Source organism: Marmota monax, unplaced genomic scaffold, assembly GCF_021218885.2.
Source record: "Marmota monax isolate L192 unplaced genomic scaffold, Marmota_monax_Labrador192_F-V1.1 WCK01_AAM20220418_F8-fsc00018, whole genome shotgun sequence".
In the NCBI taxonomy this organism is placed as follows: Eukaryota; Metazoa; Chordata; class Mammalia; order Rodentia; family Sciuridae; genus Marmota; species Marmota monax.
Window position 1 is genome coordinate 16,056,081 of NW_026692201.1, and position 20,327 is coordinate 16,076,407.

Here is a 20,327-nt window from a genome sequence, read left to right on the forward strand (position 1 = left end):
TCAATTCGTTTTTATGATTTTGTTTTTGATGTCTGTGATTTTAAGATTATACCAAATGAATTATGACTCAGTTCTATATAAAGATTTTTCTCAGGTCTTACGGTGTCTGTGTCAATCACTAATTGCTGTTAAATGTGTGGACTTCATTCTGACCTCTTCATTGTTTTCCATTAGTCTACAATCTGGTTTTTATTTATTTATTTTTGGGGGGACTAGTGGGGGGGATGTTCCCAGGATTGTACTCTGGGGCACTTGACCACTGAGCCACATCCCCAGCCCTATTTTTGCATTTTATTAGAGACAGGGTCTCACTTTTGCTGAGGCTGGCTTTGAACTCACCATCCTCCTGCCTCTGCCTCCTAAGCCGCTAGGATTACAGTCATGTGCCACAGCGCCCAGCCTATGATCTATTTTATGTCAGTACCATAATGTTCTCATTACTATAACTTTGTAGTACATTTTTAAATCAGGTACCTCTAGCTTAATTTTCATAAAGATTTCTTTAGTTATTTTGTGGTCTTTTATGGTTACCCATGAATTTTAGAATTATATTTTCTATTTCTGAGAAAAAATGCCATTTCAATTTTGAGAGGGATTACATTGAACCTATAGTTCACTTTGAATAGTACAAAGATTTTTTTTAAAAAATATTTTAGTTAAAGATGGACACAATAACTTTATTTTTATTTATTTATTTTTATGTGGTGCTAAGGATTGAACCCAGTACTTCACACATGCGAGGCAAGCTCTCTGCCACTGAGCCACAATCCCAGCCTTGAATAGTACAAACATTTTTTAAACATTATTAATTACTCTTCCAGTCTGTAGCATGAGGTATTTCTTCATTTATTTTGTCTCTTTAAACTTATTCTGTCAATACATTATAGTATTCAGCATGCAGATCCTTTTCTTCCTAGGAAATACTTATTTCTAGTTTTTTTTTAAAGAGAGAGAGAGAGAGAGAGAGAGAATTTTTAATATTTGTTTTTCAGTTTTCAGTGGACACAACATCTTTATTTTATTTTTATGTGGTGCTGAGGATCGAACCCAGCACTCCGTGCATGCCAGGCGAGCGTGTTACCGCTTGAGCCACATCCCCAGCCCCAGAGGTATTTTAACTTTTGATAGTATAATAAATGGGACTGTTTTGTTAATTTCTTTTTTAAGATAACTTATTATTAGTGTATAGATATGCAACTTATTCTTGTGTTTTGATTTTGTATCTTGAAACTTAATTTGATTTATTTATTAGTTATCAAAATTTTGGTGTGGTCTTTAGGATTCTGTATATATAAGAAAGAGTCATCTGAATTTAATTTTTTTCCTTTTCAATTTGTAGGTTTTTAATTTTATACTTGTTAAATAACTCCAGCTAAGACTTTCAACAATATCTTGAATAACAATAAGTGGCTGGACCTCCTTGTCTTTCTGATATTAGAGGAGCTGCCTTTATCTGTTTAGAATGGAAACTATGAGTTTACCATCTATATGTCCTTGATCATGTTGAACTGCATTTCCTCTTGACCTAATATTGAGGGCTTGTTGTTAGTTGTTGTTGGCTTTGTTTGGTTTTGCTCGGCTGGGCATCAAATCCACAGCCTTTCACATTCTAGACAAGTGCTCTACCACTGATATACATTCCCAGCCCTATATTGAGAAATTTTATCATGAAAGGATGTTGAATTTTGTCAAATCCTTTGCTTCAGCTGTTTGAGCTGATTATATTTTGCCTTTTATTCTGTTTATGTTGTGGAACACATTTATTGATTTGTATGTATCAATCCACTTTTGCGTCCCAGAGATAAATCCCTCTTGATCATGGTATATGGTCTTTTTAATGCCCTGCTGTATTGGTTTACTAGCATTTTGCTCAGTTCTTTTGGCTCTATGCTCACCAGGGATGCTGGCTTATAATTTTCTTCACTTGTGGTGTTCCTGTCTGACATTTTTTGCAAGAATAAGACTGGTTTTATTTGTGAGAAAGTATTCATATTTTTTTGGGTAGGGTTTGAAAAGGGTTTGTATTAGTTCTTTAAGTTTGGGGGTACTCAACAGTGAAGTTGTCAGGTCTTGGGCTTTTCGTTGATGAGAGACCTTAGATTACGGATTTAATATCTTTGTTATTGGTGTGCTCAGACTTTCTATTTCTTCATGATACCATATTGGTAGTTGTATTTCTTGAAATTTGTCCATTTCTTCTAGGTTATCCAATAAATTGGTTTATGATTCTTCATAATATTCTCTTATGGTCTTTTATATTTCTGTGGCATCAGTTTTCATGACTCTTCTTTCATTTCTGATATTATGTATTTGATCATTTTCTCTTTAATCAACCTAGGAGAGATTTGTCAATTTTATTTTTTTTTGTAAAACAAAGTTTGCTTTATTGATATTTTCTATTGTTTTTTCTAGCTTCTGTTTCACTTTTTTTTTTCTTCTGATTTTTATCCCTTCCTTTCACCAACTTGGGGCTTTGTTCTCTTTCCTTTCTTGAGATATTGAGTTAGGTTGGTAATTTAAAACCTTTCTTTTTCTTCATGCAGACATTTATCATTATAAACTTCCCCCCTTGGAACTGCTTTTGTAGCATCCCATAAATTTTGTTTTTTTTTATGTTTCCAATCTGTTTGTCTCAAGATAATTTTGACTTCCCTTTTAATTTCTCCTTTTACCTATTGGTTGTTGAGTCATTCATTGTTTAATTTCTACATATTTGTGAATTTTCTAATTTTTCTCTTGCTATTCATTTTTAGTTTCACACCATTTATGGAGAGAAATGATCCTTGATATGATTTAAATATTCTTAAACTGTTTAAGGTTTTTTTTTTTTTTAAAGATATAATTTGGCCCGTCTAGGGGAATATTCCATGTGTACTTGAGGAGAGTATGTGTTCTGCTACTGTTGAGGGGAATGGTATGCATGTCTGTTAAATGTACTGGTTTATAGTCTTGTTCAAGTCTGCTGGTTCTCTATCAAATTTCTGTCTTGGTGGTCTATGCATTGTTGAGAGCAGGGCATTAAAGGGCCCTGCTATCAGTGTATTGCTGTCTGTTTACCCACTTTTGTTCTGTTGATATTTGTTTTACACATTGAGATATCTGATGATGAGTGCATATATACTTAAAATTATTAAATCTTCCTGAGGAGTTGACCGCTTCATCATTCTATAATTGCCTTATTTGTGTCTTGTGACAGATTTTTGACTTGAAGCCTTTTGTGTGAGAAGTACGTATAGCTGCCTCTGTTCTCTCTTGGTTGACATTTAATGAAATATCTTTTATTCCTTTACTTTCAGTCTATATGTATCTTTATAGTTAATTAGTCTCTTATAGGCAGGATGTAGTTGGATCTTGGTTTTTCATTTATTTATATGTACTTTATGTTTTTTGACTGGAGAATTTTATCCATTTATATTTAAGTAAATACAGTAAAGACTTAGATGGACCTTTATTTTATTCATTTATTGATATGTAGTGCTGAGAATCAAACCCAGTGCCTCCTACACGCTAGGCAAGCACTCTACCATTGAGCCATAACCCCAGCCCCTATCTATTGCCATTTTAAAAATTAGTTTTTGACTGCTTTATAGTTTCTTTCTTTCATTCTCTCCTAATGTGTGTTTTTTTTTTTTTTCATTATTTCTCTTTTTTTTTTTTATTGTTGGTTGTTCAAAACATTACATAGTTCTTTGAATGATAGTTTAAATAATGTTATGCTTTAGTACCTTTTGATACCTTTGTCCTTTCTATTATGTTTCTACTACAGTTTTTTTTTTTTTCTTCATGGTTACCATGAGGCTTGCTTAAAATATAATTATTACTGTCTTTTTTAGGCTGATGACAAATTTCAGCTGTATACAAACTCTATACTTTTATTTTCCCCTGCATTTTGTGTTACTGATCTCAAAATTGATATATTTTAAATTATATATCCCTTAATAAATTGTTTTAACTAGTTATTTTTCAATTCTTATGTCCTTGAAATTTTTTTCTAACTAGGATTAAAAATAACTTGTGTGCTGCTATTACAGTATTAGGATATGTGACTTTGACTCTATTATCATCTTTATAGTGAGTTTCATACTTTCATATTTTTCACATTGTTAGTTTCCTTTCACTTCAACTTCAGGCATTCCCTTTAGCATTTCTTGTAAGGCAGATAGAGGATAATAGCCTCTCACAGCTTTTGTTTTCCTGGGAAAGCATTTTTTTCCCTTCATATTTAAAGGATAGCTTTGTTTTTATAGAGTATTCTTGGTTGGTAGGATTTATTTTTTCCTAGGCATTTTGAATATATCATTACACTCTCTCCTAGCCTGCAAGGAATCTGCTGAGGAACTGCTATTAATTTTATGAATAATCTCTTGAATGGAGGTACTTTTCTATTGCTAATCTAAAAATCCTCTCTTAAAATTGAGCTTATTGAGAATCTGATCACAATGTGTATCAGTGAAGATCTCTTTGTGTTTAATCTAATTGGAATTCCTTAGGATTTGTGGGTCTGGAGGATCATTTCCCTTTCCAGATTTGAGGAGTTTTATGTCATTATTACTTTAAACAAAATTTCTCCTTTCTATTTTCCTCTGAGACTATAATAATGCATGTATTGATTTGTTTGTTGGTGTCAAAGAAAGTTTTGTAAGATTTATTCACTCTCATCCATTCTCCTTCCTAGTCCTCTGTCTGGGTTATTTCAGATGACCTATCTCTTCAGCCATACAGGTTCTCTCCTCTGCTTGATTGAGTTGGCTGTTGAAATTCTCTGTGGAGATATTTTATTCAATCATTGTGTTTTTTTAGCATGAAAGTCTCTATTTGGCTCATTTTATGATTTTTATTTCATTATTGATCTCCTATTGTCCATTTATTGTTTTCCTGATGTAATTGTTTATCTATTCTCTTGTAGCTCACTATTTCTTTTTTAATATACCTTTATTTTATTTATTTATTTTTATCAGGTACTTAGGATCAAACCTAGTACCTCACATGTACTAGGCAAGTGCTCTGCCACTGAGTTACAATCCCAGTCCTAGCTCACACTGTTCTTAAAGACAATGTTTAAAAAATTCTTTGCCATGCATTTTGTTTGTCTCTATAACTTTACAATCCATCACTGGGACCTCATCTTCTTCCTTTTATGTTGTCATGTTTGCATGAGTATTCATGGATCCTATGACTCTGTATTGGTATATGCATCTGTGAAGAAGTAGGCACCTCCTTCAGTCTTTATACACTTGCATTGATAGAGAAAAACTTTTATCATTCAGCCCTTCCAGATTCTGGGGGGGGGGGGGAACAACTGGTGGAGTCATCATGCTTCTAGGGTCCTTGGAAAACTTGCCTGTCACCTAGGTCAGTCAGCTTGAGGACCCAGAGGGGCCAGCTTGCTTCCTGAGTCTGTGGAGACAGACCTGGGTTCTGGGTCTAATTGGCTGGGTCCTGGACTGGCCTGGAGCCTGGGTTTGCATTTCCAGGCTTGATGCTAGTTCACTGGTTTTGGCCTGGTAACAGAGACTGTGTAGGCAGGCCTAGAATCTGTTCTTGTTTTAAAAGAAGACATACCTGGGTCCATGTGGATGGTCCAGAAGACTGAGTCAGCACAGAGCTAGAGTTCACTGGAGTGAGCCTGGAGCCTGGGGTTTGGAAGCCGGTCTCATGCTAGGTTGGGCCTGATGTTTGTATCACCTGTAGTAGTTCTGTTGCCTAGGAATATAAGGCAGGACTAGAATATGTGTCTGTGAGAATTGGCTTAGTGCTATATGGACATGCAGATTGATTTTGTAGGGGAAGGTTTAGGTCTTGGGTTGATTCATGAGGGCTTACCTAAGCCTAAAACTTTAGGGATCTTTCTGGAATTTGTGTGGATCTACCGCCTGGATCCAGGGGCGATGGCCTTGTGCATGGGTCCATTTGATCCAGGCCAGACCCTGGGAATTTGAATATAGGGTGACATGGATCCTGGTTCTATAGGGGCCAGCCTGACACTGAAGTAGGATGAGATCCATAGCCCATGGAGGTTGTGCAAACCAGAAGACAGGAGCCACAAAGATTGGCCTAAAGCAAGGGGCCTCAGAGACCAGCCTAGGCTTGGGCAGGCCAGGAGACTGAGGCTATGGAGTCATCCTGTTCTGGCAAAGGCCTGAGGACTGTTCACCATGTTTACCTGTGTTGGTGTGGGTATGGAGTCTGGGCCTTCAGTGCTGGAAAATGCCTAGAACTGGGTCCAGAGCAGGTATCCTAAAACCTGAGTAGGTAAGAACAGACCCAGGTCCACAAGACCTACCTGTTCCTGGGGCCAGTCTGTAGCTCAGTGCTGTGGAACTGACATGGTCCTGGGGCAGATCTGGAGCCTGGGGTCTTGGAGACCATCCAGGTGCTATAATTCACTGGGGTGGGTTGATACTGGGGTACATATTGAAGTCAAATGATCATTCTTACTAAAATACTGTGAATTTCTTGATTTGCCTTTCTCTCCAGATTTCTAGGAGGTGATTGCCCAGCAACCTTAATCTCAGATGATTCAAAAGCAGTTATTCCTTTTTAGTTTGTTCAGCTTTTTTTTTTTATTGAAAGGATGTGAATGATGACTTCTATGTTCTTTATAAGTCTGAGCTGAAACTGGGTGTTACTCGTGTATATTTGAATCCTGAAATACACAAATATTGTTGAACATTGAGAAAAGTAATAGAAAAGTAGGACATTTAAAAATGAGGAAATTTTTTCTAGCTTAAATATGAGAGTTAATGTAATAATTTGATCCGTGACTCTGAATGTAAATGGAAATAGCAAACTAGGAGAGAATTTACTTATTCCCTATAAATTCAAATGAGCCTTACTTCTGAATTTGGGTAATCGATGCAATTTGCTATTTCACTTCTCATGTATATAAGGCACTGCTTCAAAGTCCATTTGACAAAAGAAAGAGATATCCCACAGGAAAGATCATAAAATCCAGTGATTCAGAATGCCATGTGATTTGGTTTGTATAGATAATATTTTAAATGTAAAACATTCTTCAAAAGACCAAAGCAATTCTATTTTCACCAAGAAGTCACATGTTGATACAAAACTTATGTTCGCACAGTGGCTGCCTTTTAGTACATCAAACCTTAGTGAACATCATTAGATCAAATGACTGTAAAAGGTCTTAAGTGGAATGATTTTGATCTGTTCTACACATTTCCCACTGGATTTTTGTCCACATTACATAATCACTGTACATTTGGCACAGTATGTTGCCTTTGAAAGAGCTTCAAGATTAAGGAAGCATGAAGACAGAATTGCCCATAAAATCAGAAAGGAGCACTGGAAATATATATGCTGAAAAAAATAAAACCTTCCTTCCTCCTTCAGTCTAAACCAAAAGCTCATGCCGAGCTAAAGCTTTATGATTATGGATTCAACTTAGATAAGCCATTAAAGGCTAGTTTTCACATTATTTGTCTTCTGATTTGGCAAGACATACTAATGATTAAAAAAAATCTATTAAGTAAAAACTCTTAAAACTCTTAGACCCATTTACAGAAAGTCCTGTTTACTCTACAGCATTCCATATAGGATGGAAATGAAAAACTCCTTGTGGATATTTAATCAGCAGATTAATTTGAGAGCATTTCTGCTTTAAGGATGCATACAAGTAAACAAGGACCGTCTGGATGTGGGTACTTGTAGAGGGGATGTTGGTGACTGAACAAATATTAAATGTACTTTTCCAAATTGAGAAGGTGAGCTGCGTATCTTTTAAGACACAGCTTCTCCTTTTCCCATCTTATACCCACTCTGTCAGTGTAATTAGACTTAATTGGGAGCAATGACATGAACTTCAAAAGCTGTGGAATGTGCTCAAAAGTCACCTTTGGAATCATCATAAACAGCTCCTTCACTTTTATTCTTTTCTAGTTAAATGGACTTCAAGTTTCAATGTCTTCCTTACCAAAATGGACAGTCTGTGATGATGTCAAAGGGGATTTCTCAGCATATCCCACAGCTTGTAAAGTTCATGTCACTGTTCCTAATGAAACTTCTTCACTTTCATTCTTTTCCAGTGTAATGGGCTTTAAGTTTAAATGTTCTTTTTAAAAAATTTAGTTATTTCAAATGCAGTTTCAAAAGCTGTTTCTACCTAACCTTGTTCAATAATACTATTTTCATAGGTAGAGAGGGCAAGAAGACCCAAGCAACTAAATAAAAATGAATACTTTGAAAAACAAAACTTTGTTGGGAATAGCCTATAAATATATGCAAAATTGTGCTAGAACCTGCTTTTACCAGCTTCAATTCTTAAAATTTCAGTAATTTGGCAATCCAGTACTTCAAGGCTGTTAAAATTTTTGAAGAGTGAACTTACACTTAGATAAATTATATAAAATGAAAAATTTATACTTTTGGCTACTAATTAATTTACTATGTTATAATTGCACACTATTATCCATGCACTTGAGCTGGTTTACATCTATTGTGTCATCTACTGGAAATACTGTATAATGTTATATTTCTGCACATCTTTTCCCAACTTCCTATTCAGTGATGTCACATTAGTACCTTGAATAAGCTATGCTGGAGGTGTTTAGACCATGAAAATCACTAAATGCTAATTGTGAATTGACTCATTATTTTGTTAATTGTACAAGCTTAAGAAAATGATGGAAAACTATTATTCATAAAAATTAAATTTAAGTGCCTTGTTTGTGTCTTATACATTGTGTGTGCCATGAAAATTGAAGAAATATTCTTCTAATATTTGAAATCTATTTTATGATTCAGTAAAATTGCTCACATATTATTGACAAATCAGTGCATTCTAATATATGTTCTCATGATACAACAGTATGGTTTAGATATTAGCTGTCCCCCAAAAGCTCATATAAGAGAAAATGCAAGAAAGTTTAGAGATAAAATCATTGGGTCATGAGAGTCTTAACTTAATCAGTACATTAATCCATTTTAATTGATTAAGTGGGTGATAAATGTAGTCAGGTAGAGTGTGGCTAGAGGAGAGAGGTCCCTGGGGGCATATATATTTTGTACCTGCTTCCTGATTGTAAGGTCCTGAGCTACTCTTCTCCATGCCCTTCTGCCATGATGTTCTGCCTCACCTCAGGCTCAGAGTAATAGATTTGGCCATCTATGGACTAAGTTCTCTAAAATCATGAGCCCCAAATAAATTTATCCTTCCCTAAAATTGTTTTTGTCAGGTCTTTTTGCCACAGTGGCAAAAAAAGCTGATTAAAACAACTTCATTTTATTGGTTATTATTTGTAAATGGTGTGCCTGACTAACTTTATATTGGTAAAATTTATAATGAACTTGTGTACATTGTTAGATGTATACTTTTCTTTCTGAGAGAAGCAGTTGTACACTTACCAGCATGCCACTGGGGTATATGAAAGCTGTGAAGATGGACTACATGTGACTGTTTATGTGGCACTACATGTCACAATTATATTAGTACATAGTAGGGAAAAAAACTTTGCATGACACAGAAATAATGAGCTATGTGAAAGCAACAAATTTTTTGAGTTGCTAAATTGCTCAATTGCTGCCTCATTTTCCTGAAGTAGCACTACTTCCTTTTTGTCTTGTTTGTCTCCCCAGCTTCTAAAAGTTGATGTGACAACAGGACATTGGCTCATAATTCAGGCTCCCTCCAGGAGTTCTGTTTTGATGAGAATGTACCTTGGAACAATGTCTTGAAACCTTATTATTTCTCAGAATTCTGTCAGCTTTCTGAGCCATCATTCAGAAACCTTGTCTTTGATAGGTGTCATTTATCTGTTTGAAGATACATATGCTAATTTGGGCCAATTTTAATTTTAAATTTTAGCAAACTCTTTTATATTTTGTGTCTCTTTCTATAACAAAAGAGGTTTTATCTGAAGAACTTTTCTTAAGTTGATGTTGAGTTTACTTCCATACCTTTCCTGCCAGCTATATGGCCATATGCTTCAAAACAGGAAAAATGAAGGAGAGAAAAATCAGACCTAGAATCATTAGGTTGTGACACTGCAGAATTATATGATAGCTTTGTCATGCATTTCCATGAATCCATTGTTCTCATATCTGATCTGGATGGAGGGTACTGGTATAAAAGAGAAAGAAGCTTCATTTTAAGGCATAAAATATACTTTTTTTTCCTCTTTCCCCTTTTGTAAAAATAAATAAATAAATAAAACAGTTAAAAATATTAATAGAGAGAGAGATCACTGTGCAGAGTTTATTCTTCATAGAGAGATCACTGCTTTCATTGTGGGAAACAATTGATGTTCTACCTAGAATGTCCTGAAGTGTGCAATGAAGAGCTATTTTTAAATGTAATATCCTGTCCATGGGGTAAAGGTGAGCTCTCACATTACATTGTTCAACACTTTCATAGTGTCAGGCATTGAAAAAAATGTTCTCCATCATAATTTTTTTTTTAGGATTTCATTGTAAAAATTGGGGATTTGTGAATGTCTAGTTGCCTAGCATTTTAGACCATTGTCTGGTTCCGTCTAGATATTTCCAAACCATGTTTGAATTGGTTGTTACTTTGTATATGTCTAAATGCCATGAAACTTGGTAATTAGAGCATAGGGACCTTACCTGTACCAGTTTGAGTTTTGTAACATCTTTAGACCTCAATTCTACTAGCACAGAGTTGAGGCTATTAGGTGATACTAGTAAGCATTTAAAAGTTACTTTTTGAATAAGTGAAATGCAAGGATCACAGTAAACAAACGAATCATAAATTTATAAAATGTGAAAAAAAATCAGTTTCATGTTATTTCCCATGCACTCTCTCCATACAAGTTAATCCTTGCATCTTTTCTTTTTAATATTCCTAAGTACGTCTACATGTATGTATGTGAGGGCATTTTAACACAAATTCAAGAAGATGTGCATGCATGTTACAAATTTACTTATAGTCTTACTGAGCAATCATATTTCAGAAATATGTCCCATAGGTTTACTTATGCATATTATGAGAAGGTTTACAAATAGCATTTACAGTGCTATTTATTGGAGCATTGAGTGCTATAGTAGAAGACAGAAAAAAAGTATTTTCATCAATGAGGCCCAGATTAAATAAATTATGGTACATCCAAGAATATAATACTTTGAAATTATGAGGAAAAAAACACGAGAGAGAGGGACAACTTTCTATATAATGAACTGCAGGAATTAAAATAGTCCAATGAGCATATTTTGTTAAGTGTCTAAATGCTAACCTTTGTGATAAAAAAAGGAAAAAGAAAGACTTTTGAAATGTAAATGTACTTTAAAAAATGAATTGTTTCAACACAAAGTTCAGGGCAGAAATGACTATCATTCAATTTATCTTTAAGGATAGCAGAAAGTAAAATACAAATGATTAAATTTATGAATCCCAAGGGTATAATTTTACTGAATTCACATTCTAAATAATGGAATAGTGAAAATCTGAGAACAAAACTAGAAAAATGGCAAATAAATTATGGTATGTCTATGTAATGCAATGTAATTCATTGAAATGAGATTTACTGCAATGGAAAATGCTTCTAAATATATATAATTCATGTGAAGAAAGAAAAAAGTAGACCAAGAATTTAAATGAATTTGTACTAACAATACATTTGTTAAGGAATGGCAGAAAATATACAAGAAATCTAATAATGATTGAGTTTAAATGTGGCATTATGGGTGATTCTGTTTTCTTAATTAATTAACTATTTTTTATTTTCTAAAATTTCAGAAAGAAATTGTTGGAAGAGGCAGAAAGATAAATTTTATTTTAAAAAGTGATTGAAAATCGTTTTGGGAGATAGTAATTGAAGAAAATAACTCAAACTTGGTGCCTTTGTTAGTTAGGAGGAGAGGTTATAATTCATTCTTGGCATGAAAGGTGACTTATTCCCCTCTTTTTTTCTCCTTTTCTTTCTTAGGTCAAACAACTTAAGTCTAAATTGCTAGCTCAGTAGACAAGTAGTTAGTCAGTAATATGATAGATAAAATGTTTAAAATTACTATTCCCCCAAAATAATGTTGTTTTAATAATATTTTATAATGTATTTTTTAAAAATATAATAATAATTTGACTTTGATTCAATTAATATCAATCTTTCAAAGATGTGTTTTTTATACCACTGTATTAAATATTTTGCATGACTGTAAGGTTAAATATGGTTGATTTAAGCACCAAGACTAATGGATTTGAGGGCTATTTCTCCTAAATTTTCAAGAAAAAATACTTTATATAGCAGAGGAAAAAAGAAATGATTGTTTAGCTCTATCATGAATATTTATTTAACTACTGTTTAAGTGTTCATTTTTGTTTATTAGAATAGAATGCTTTCAGTTCATCTTAAAGTCTCTCAAGTCCATCCTTTTCTTTCTACTTCTACAATTCATGTCTTTTGCAATAGCCCTCAGTTATACAGATCAAATTGAAGGTATTTGATTTCTTGTTTTCCACACTATGAAATCCATCAGTAACCAGGAAGAGTCAGTTTTTCTTTCTATTCCCCTCATCTCCATCCAGTGATTTCTCTCTCCTTCACAATACCCTAGTGTAGTCCATAATCCTTTGCCTAGTTTATTGGATATAACTATGTCTTCATGGTTACCCTCATTTGAGAGTAACCTTCTATATAAGCTGCAACAATTATTTTAGAAAAGTGTACAAGTCCTTTAAAATACTTTACAAGAAACTCCACAACCTGAAGCAACAACAATCACAATCCAATTGTGGATACACAATAATGAGTCATATCCCAGTCACATGCACATTTTTATAGAACTTTAGTCTTTCATTACAAAAATACCCTTGGGGCTGGGCTTATGGCTCGGCAGTAGAGTGCTCACCTTGCACGTGCAAAGCTCTGGGTTCGATCCTCAGCACCACATAAAAATAAATAAATAAATAAAATAAAGTTATCGTGTACAACTACAAAAAATAAATATTTTGAAAAATACTCTTTAGTGTATATAAATTTTTAATGTGTATCTTTCCTATTAGATTACAAGTTCAGTGAGAATAGGGACACTATTCACTCAGTGATGTATGCTTTGTTTCTGGTTCAGTATAAACACTCAACATGTAGTACTGAAATGATGGAGTGCTTCCCTGAAAAGCCATGTTTGAGATTTATCAAGTTTCCCAAATCAGTCTTTAACCAATTTAGAACATTCCTGGACATCATCTTTTCAATAATTTCTTATGCTTCATAATCTCATTACTTTTGTGATTCCAATGACATGTAAATTAGAGTATTTTATCATGTCCTATTGTTTTCTTTTTTCTCTCTGTGATAGTTCAGATATTTGGATATTTTCTATTGTCTTCATTTTGAATTTCTATCTATGGCTATGACCAATCTACCATTATATTCACCAAATAAATTGCAATGTATTTTTAGTTCTAGAGTGTACTTGGATTTTTTTTTTGTTTTTTGAATTTTGGAGGGTGTCCTGGGGATTGATCTCAGGGTATTATGCATGCTAAACACATGCTTTACTCAGTAGTCACACCTCCAGCCCCTGGATTTTAAAATAGACTTCGATGTTTTCTTAAAATTCTTCATTGTTCCATTTTCTTGAATAAACTGAAGTAGCATATTCAAGTATTTTTGTTTTATTGATTTAAGTTTGTGAACCATCTGTAGGTCTGTTTTCCCTCTGTTGTTTCAGTGATGTCTAATCAATTAATTATATTTTAAAGCATTTCTCAATTTTTTATTGGATGCTAGATATGTTAACCAGTAAACTTTAGAGGCTCTGTAACCTAGTTTCCAACCAAGAAATGTGATTTTTGGCTTGAAGGGAGCAAGTAAAGTAGCCATAGATTACCTAGATCTAGAGGTTAATTTTAGACTTTGTAAGAACAGATCTAATTGAGTATGGACCCTAGTATTAGGATGTGGCTTTTCTAGGGTTTTACTTAAAATATAAATTGTCTAATGAGTTTCTTTAAATCAATGGGACTTAAATTCCAAACTTTATCTCAGTGTCAGGCAGCTATTGGAAACTTCTCTAAGCTTTTTAACTATCCCAGATGCTGCTTTCTTCTGGTGTACACTGCAGTTTTAAAGTCAAGTAGTGCTTGGTGGGAATTTACGTGCATACTTTGGGACTCCCTCTTGCATAGTTACCTTTTCTTTGGATTTATCCTCAATTTATACCCACTTTTTCAGCCCTTTTGAGTTCTTATTCTAAGAATCCTCTTTTCTGTTACCTGAATGCTGACATCAACCTGGAAAATGCTGTCAGAAGAAGATCCAGGCAAATGTGGAATAAACCTGTGCCTATCTCCTTTTAAAGATGTTAAATTCTAAATTTATGCCTGCTTTGGATACTCTTCAGTACCTTCAAATATTTTTTTCTGCACATTTTATTAGTTTCCTAAGGCTGCCATAACATAATACCAAGAATTGCTATAACTTTAATCGATAGTAAATTGTTGACTCACATTTTTAGAAGCTATAAATCTGAAATCCAGATGTCATTCAGGCCAGAGTTTCTATGATGACCTTAAGGAGAAGTACCTCATTGCCTCTTGCTGTTTCTGAGGCTTGATGGTGATCCATGGATTTCTTGGCTCAGAATAATGATGCATCATACTAACTGGCCATTTCTCACTATGTGTCCTCACATAGTGGTTCTCACTGTGTCTGTCTTTATGTCTCTGTGTTTATCTTTTTATGAAAGCACGTGCCATTTTGGATGAGGATATACTAATGACCTTTTTAAACGTTATTATCTCCTCAAAGACTGTTTTTATGAAGTTTGAGAATAAGCAAAATTAATGGCAGATGATAGAAGACACAATAGCAGTTACATAGGGGAGGAGGGGGTATTAGAGGAAACTTATTAGGTAAGAAAATATTTTGTCTTAATTTGAGCTGTGGCTTCTTGGTGTACAGATAAGTAAATTATTGAGCTCAGGATTAATGCACTTCATAAGCCTTATTGCATATGAAGCAATACAAGGTCCTCCAGTCTATCAGTGATCCTCTCCAGGAATACCAGCTATCTTCAGAAATAAATTAGTTTGGAATTCTGGGCTTACTTCCAGGCCTCTGTCTTCCCCTAGGATCCTTCCCCTGGAATTGTCCACTATTGAGTTAATTTCTAAGGCTCCATGTACATTTTACTTTTCAAATTAAAAAAAAAAGTCTACATTTTTTAGTTGACATCGACAGGATAGTCTGAATTATTCAGTTTGCCATTAAGGGAGCTAGACAATTATTCACCAGGAATCCTTGTAACCATAGAGAACCTTGGTAGACAATAAAATTGATCTACTACATCTAACATTGTAAACTTATTTCTTATTATTGAAGATGGAGCAGTAATGGGCTCAAGTCTAGAATCTTTTTTGAAGACCTTGCTAAGATTCCCATTTTTCCATTGTTTAACCCCAGTTTTCTAATTCTCAAACTGGATGATCAGGTTACTTGTTTCTTTGTGACATTACTATTCTCTTCTACTGGAAAAATCATTTCTCCCTGTTGCCTCCACTTTCTTCGCGGCTTGTGTTCATTTGAAAACTTAAAAAAAAAAGGAAAGAAAGAAATTTATTTTTATGATAATTTTTAGGTTTTATCTTTCCCATTTCATGACATATGTTGCTAGGTTTTATGTTCATGTTCTATTCATGTGTTATTTGGATGTTTCTAAGATTTGTTCATATGAATGTATTTTATAGCAAAAACTGAATAATAAACTCACTTATAAGGAAATTTGTTTAATTTTCTATAAATTTCACATATAAAACAAATTCCCAGCATAAGTTCTTATCACAAAATAGGTGTTCTGGAAAGTCTGTTGACTGTGACTGTATGACATCCAAGACTATTAAGTTTTTCCTCTTTTGCTGAATTCAATGAAGCTATGTTTAACCCTTAGCAGAAACTCTAAATGATAATTGTAATATTGAATAGCTGACTAATTTTGTGCTTTGCAAGGACTGTGTGAAAGTGCAAACATTCACCTTGTTTCAATTTATGAACTAACTACCTTTGATCTTTAATGTTGATTTATGACATTTACATTTCTACAGCAGAAAACATTGAAGTGATATGCAAAATGCTTTGCAAATTTGTCCACATGTACCATACAAAATGAAAAAAAATGAATTTTTGTTCAGATAATACTTATCATTGAAAGAGGAATTAAGCTTTTTATTCTAAGATATTCCCATTAAGAATAGTATTAGTTTTTGAAACTGAAGTTATTCACTTACTCATTAATTTAGCAAATAACCCATTGAATACCTACTAAGTGTTAGAAACTGTTTTAGACAATGAGTTCTTCCTTCAAAGAGCTAATATATCAGTGAGAGAGACAGAAGAAGACCTCAAATTAGCAAATTACTTAGTGCAATTTATAGTAGTTGTAAATTAAGAAAAATGCGTTAATATAAAGGAAATATATGTGAAAGGGGAAATACCAAAGATAGGTTGGTTCGGAAAAGCCTTTCTAAATTCATGATCTCTAAACACAGACACAAATAAAATAAAGGAGCAAGTTATAAGAAGATTAAGGCCTTGTTCAAGATTAAAAGAACAGCAAGCATTAAGGTACTGAGGAAAGAAAAAGTCTTGACATATTCCAGGAATTGGAAAAAGGACCACTGTAGATAAAATGTAGCATGAAAGGAGGAACATATTAGGAAATCATGGATGATAAAAACAAGGACTGGATATGTTGGAAAGCCATGGAAGAGTTTGCATGGGTTAATAATAAACTGTGACATAACAGAGGAAAATTTCCTTTGACTACCATACAGGAGAAAGAGTAGAAATCATGAGGTAAGTTTTGAGGCCTTTGTAGTTAAGAAGGGGGACAGAGGTGACATAGAACAGAGTGGTGCCCATGAAGGTGGATAAGCTGTAGTTAAATTCAGGTTTATATATCAAAGGTAGATATTAACAAAGGCAAAGCAAAAAAAAAAAAAAAAAAAAGCTAAAAAGTGTCATTTTACATAAAAACAACTTAAGGAGATGGAGTAAGACTTCTGTTCAGCTATGTTGCATTTAAGAACACACAGAAAAATATGCAGTGGCAATATTAAGGAGGAAGTTAATGAAAAAGATCTGGATTTCAGGAGAGGTTAAAATTTAAGAGTGATAGAGCTGGATGAGAAAAACCAAAGAGCAATTGTAAATAGATGGAGAGGATTAAGCTTTAGAATATCTCAACATTTATATTGGAAGAACATAAGACAGAAGGTGATTAAATTGTTAGTAATAGTAATGGCAAGAAAATCAAGTGAAATATATAGTGTTCTAAGAAGCTCGATGTGATGACGTATATTAAAACCTATAAAGAATTGCTGAAATATAATCGTTTATTAATTATTGGCTGGGGACCATGTAGGTTGTTGGTAAACTTAACACAAAATAAGTTGGGCTTTCATGAATGTTTACATTTATTTAATAAATATTACATGCACACATATGGAAAGATACAAAAGCATGATTTTATGCTGATGGAAATGGTCCAGCAGAGAGAGATAAATAGGTGGTGCAGGAGGGAAAGAGGCAAATAGGGATATAAAATGAGTATATTTTGAGCAATCAATCTTAGCCATTCAAATATTTGCAGGAAAGTTGGTAGGCTCTTTTCTAAAAGTGTTTGACTATTTAAAACAGAATAATCATCTAAGAGTGAGTACTTAGAAGAGGTGTTGAAGTTAAATAGTCTAGAAGAGTGGGAAATTAAACTAACTAGGGAAACATAATAAAAATGCTTGTCTTGCTGTGAGTCTATTTGATATTTGTGGTTATGTATGTATGTAAAATCTTCACTGTAGTTTTTGTATTTGTAAATTTTTATTTTTGAACAAACTCCATTTAAACAGTGGATTTAACAAAGTTTGGAGTTTTACCAATGAAGTATTGCAGAAGGAGGAAGAGATTTGTAGGCCAAGGAGTAATTACAATGATGTTACCAACTGAAGTGAGGGAATCTAATCCAAGGGAAGAAGCAAGGTGATGATTGTGGACAGGAAAAGGCCACAGGGATTGTGTGTCTCAATGGGTCCAGGAAATTTCTGGAGTTAAGGATAATTAAAGTTTAGACTTTGGCAGTCATGCAGTTATGATTTTGTTATAATGTTTAGGGTAGGATTATGAGAGCTGGGGTCAAAGTGGGGAAGGCAAGATAATTGATTAGACATGAGGGACCCAACTTTAAAAAGATAATTTATATGGATGTTAAAATAAAAAAAATTGATTGTAAAAATAGAGAAAGAGATGAATTAGATGCTAAACCCAATTCTACCATATATGTACTATGTTCTTCCTTTACCTATTCAAGGATATGTCTCTAGAAAATGTCTGCTTTATCTCTTATTCCCCCCTTCCTACAGAATAATTTCTTATGAGCACACAAACACACTATTAGTTTTCCCATCTTGAAAATCACAACAAAATGAATCATTAATGAAGAAAATGTTTTGACTTATAGGCTTTCTATGTACTTCTTTAATCTCTACTTATAGCGAAATTCCTGGGAGCAGATGTCTATATTCACTGTAGTTTAATCTCTTCCATCTCTCTCTTGAACTTTGCCAGAGTTTTTATCTTGAATGTTCCCAAAGACCCATGTGTTAAAGGCTTGGTCCCCCAGCTTAGTACCATTGGGAGGTGGTGGGAATCTTTAAGAGACGAGATCTAATGGAAGGACTTGAGGTATTAGGAGCATGTCCTTGAGGGGGATATTGGGGCCTTGCCCCTCCTCTTCCTTTCTCTTTGCTTGTGACTGCTGTGAGATAAGCAGGTGGCTCTATCATGAGCTTTCTGCCATCTTCTGCTGTGTTGCCACAGGACCAAAGCAATAAGGCCAACTAGTAATTGAATGACTTTGAAGCAGTGAGTCATAGTAAATATTTTTTCCTTTTAAGTTGGTTTATCATTTGTGTGTGTGTGTGTGTGTTTTTAAGATATATAGGCATATTTAAGATACATATTCAAGATATATATATATATATATATATATATATATATATATATATATATATATATTCCTGAACAATATGACTGTATTATCTGTATATTTAACAAGTGAAATCACACTCTGTATGATTTTATAATTTGCTCCATTTATTCAAAACATTTTTAAAGATACTTCATTTGTTCTAACTGCTAAGTATTTTTCTACTGTATGAAGAAACCACAACCTTAATTCATTTTATACCACTCACTTTCCATCTTATAAATGTTGGCTCCCTTCTGCAGTTACCACTTGAAACCTCTCCATTAAAAGTCACAAAATCTAATATATTTTTTTAAAAATGCATAATTTTAATCCATTCTTATATTTGGTGCTGTTAATCACTCAATTTGTTTGTCAATCTTTTGACTTAGTAAAATGGTACTTTTCCTAATATCTTTGTTTCTTCTCCTTTTTGTTGCCTACATATAGGTATATGCCAAAGGCCTGGGCTTGTTTTTCTTTTTTTTTCCTTCTTCTCTCTCCCTTGAGTAGCCTTCATACCATGGTTTCATATCCCAAAAGATTCTTTAATCTCTATTTGGTTTGTTTCCAATTGTCTGTTGGACATCACTGCTGTATATCACACTTGACCTAAATTTTCACTTTTTCCTCTCAAATTCATTTCTTTTTCTCTGCTTCCTACTTAAGAAAGTGGCAGTGGCACCATCTTAGCAATCATTCAGGCTCAAAAGCTTGGAATGATTTATAAGTCCCTTGGGCCTCATCAGTTGCCAAGACCTGCAAATTACTGTTCCATTCATTCTGCCAAATTGGTTCCCACTGCTACTACCCTAGTTTAAACACCATGACTTCTAGGCTTTTCACAATAGCATAACTTGTTTTCCTACATCGAAGTGTCTTTCTGCTTCCTAGGCATTCTGTATCCAACTTGATTAATTTTCCTAAAGCACAATTCTGTTCATAATATTTCCCTGTTTGAAAGCTTTTAAAAGCTCTACATTGACTATAAAATAAAGTCCAAACTCTTTCGACTGGAATTCATGCTTCTCCATAAATTGAAATGTTTACCCCTCCAAACTTATTACTTTTCTATTGAATATGTCATATGTGCCTGTCAAATGAATCATCTCACTGTTTCAGTATCTGTTGTACAGTCCAGGTTAAATTGTGATAACAAATTGCCCTAAATTCTGTGTCTTAAGATAACAAAGTCTATTTTTCACACAATCTTTGTAGTTATTTCAGGTGGGTAAGGATGTTCTTTGTTTTCTGCAGTCACTCAAAGACCCAGGCTAAGGGAGTAGCCTCTATCATCAAGGTTGCTGGTCTCCATGACATTGGAAAGAACTTTAGAGAATTTCACAATAGCAATAAAATGTTATGGCATGGGAGTGACAAATATCACTTCAACT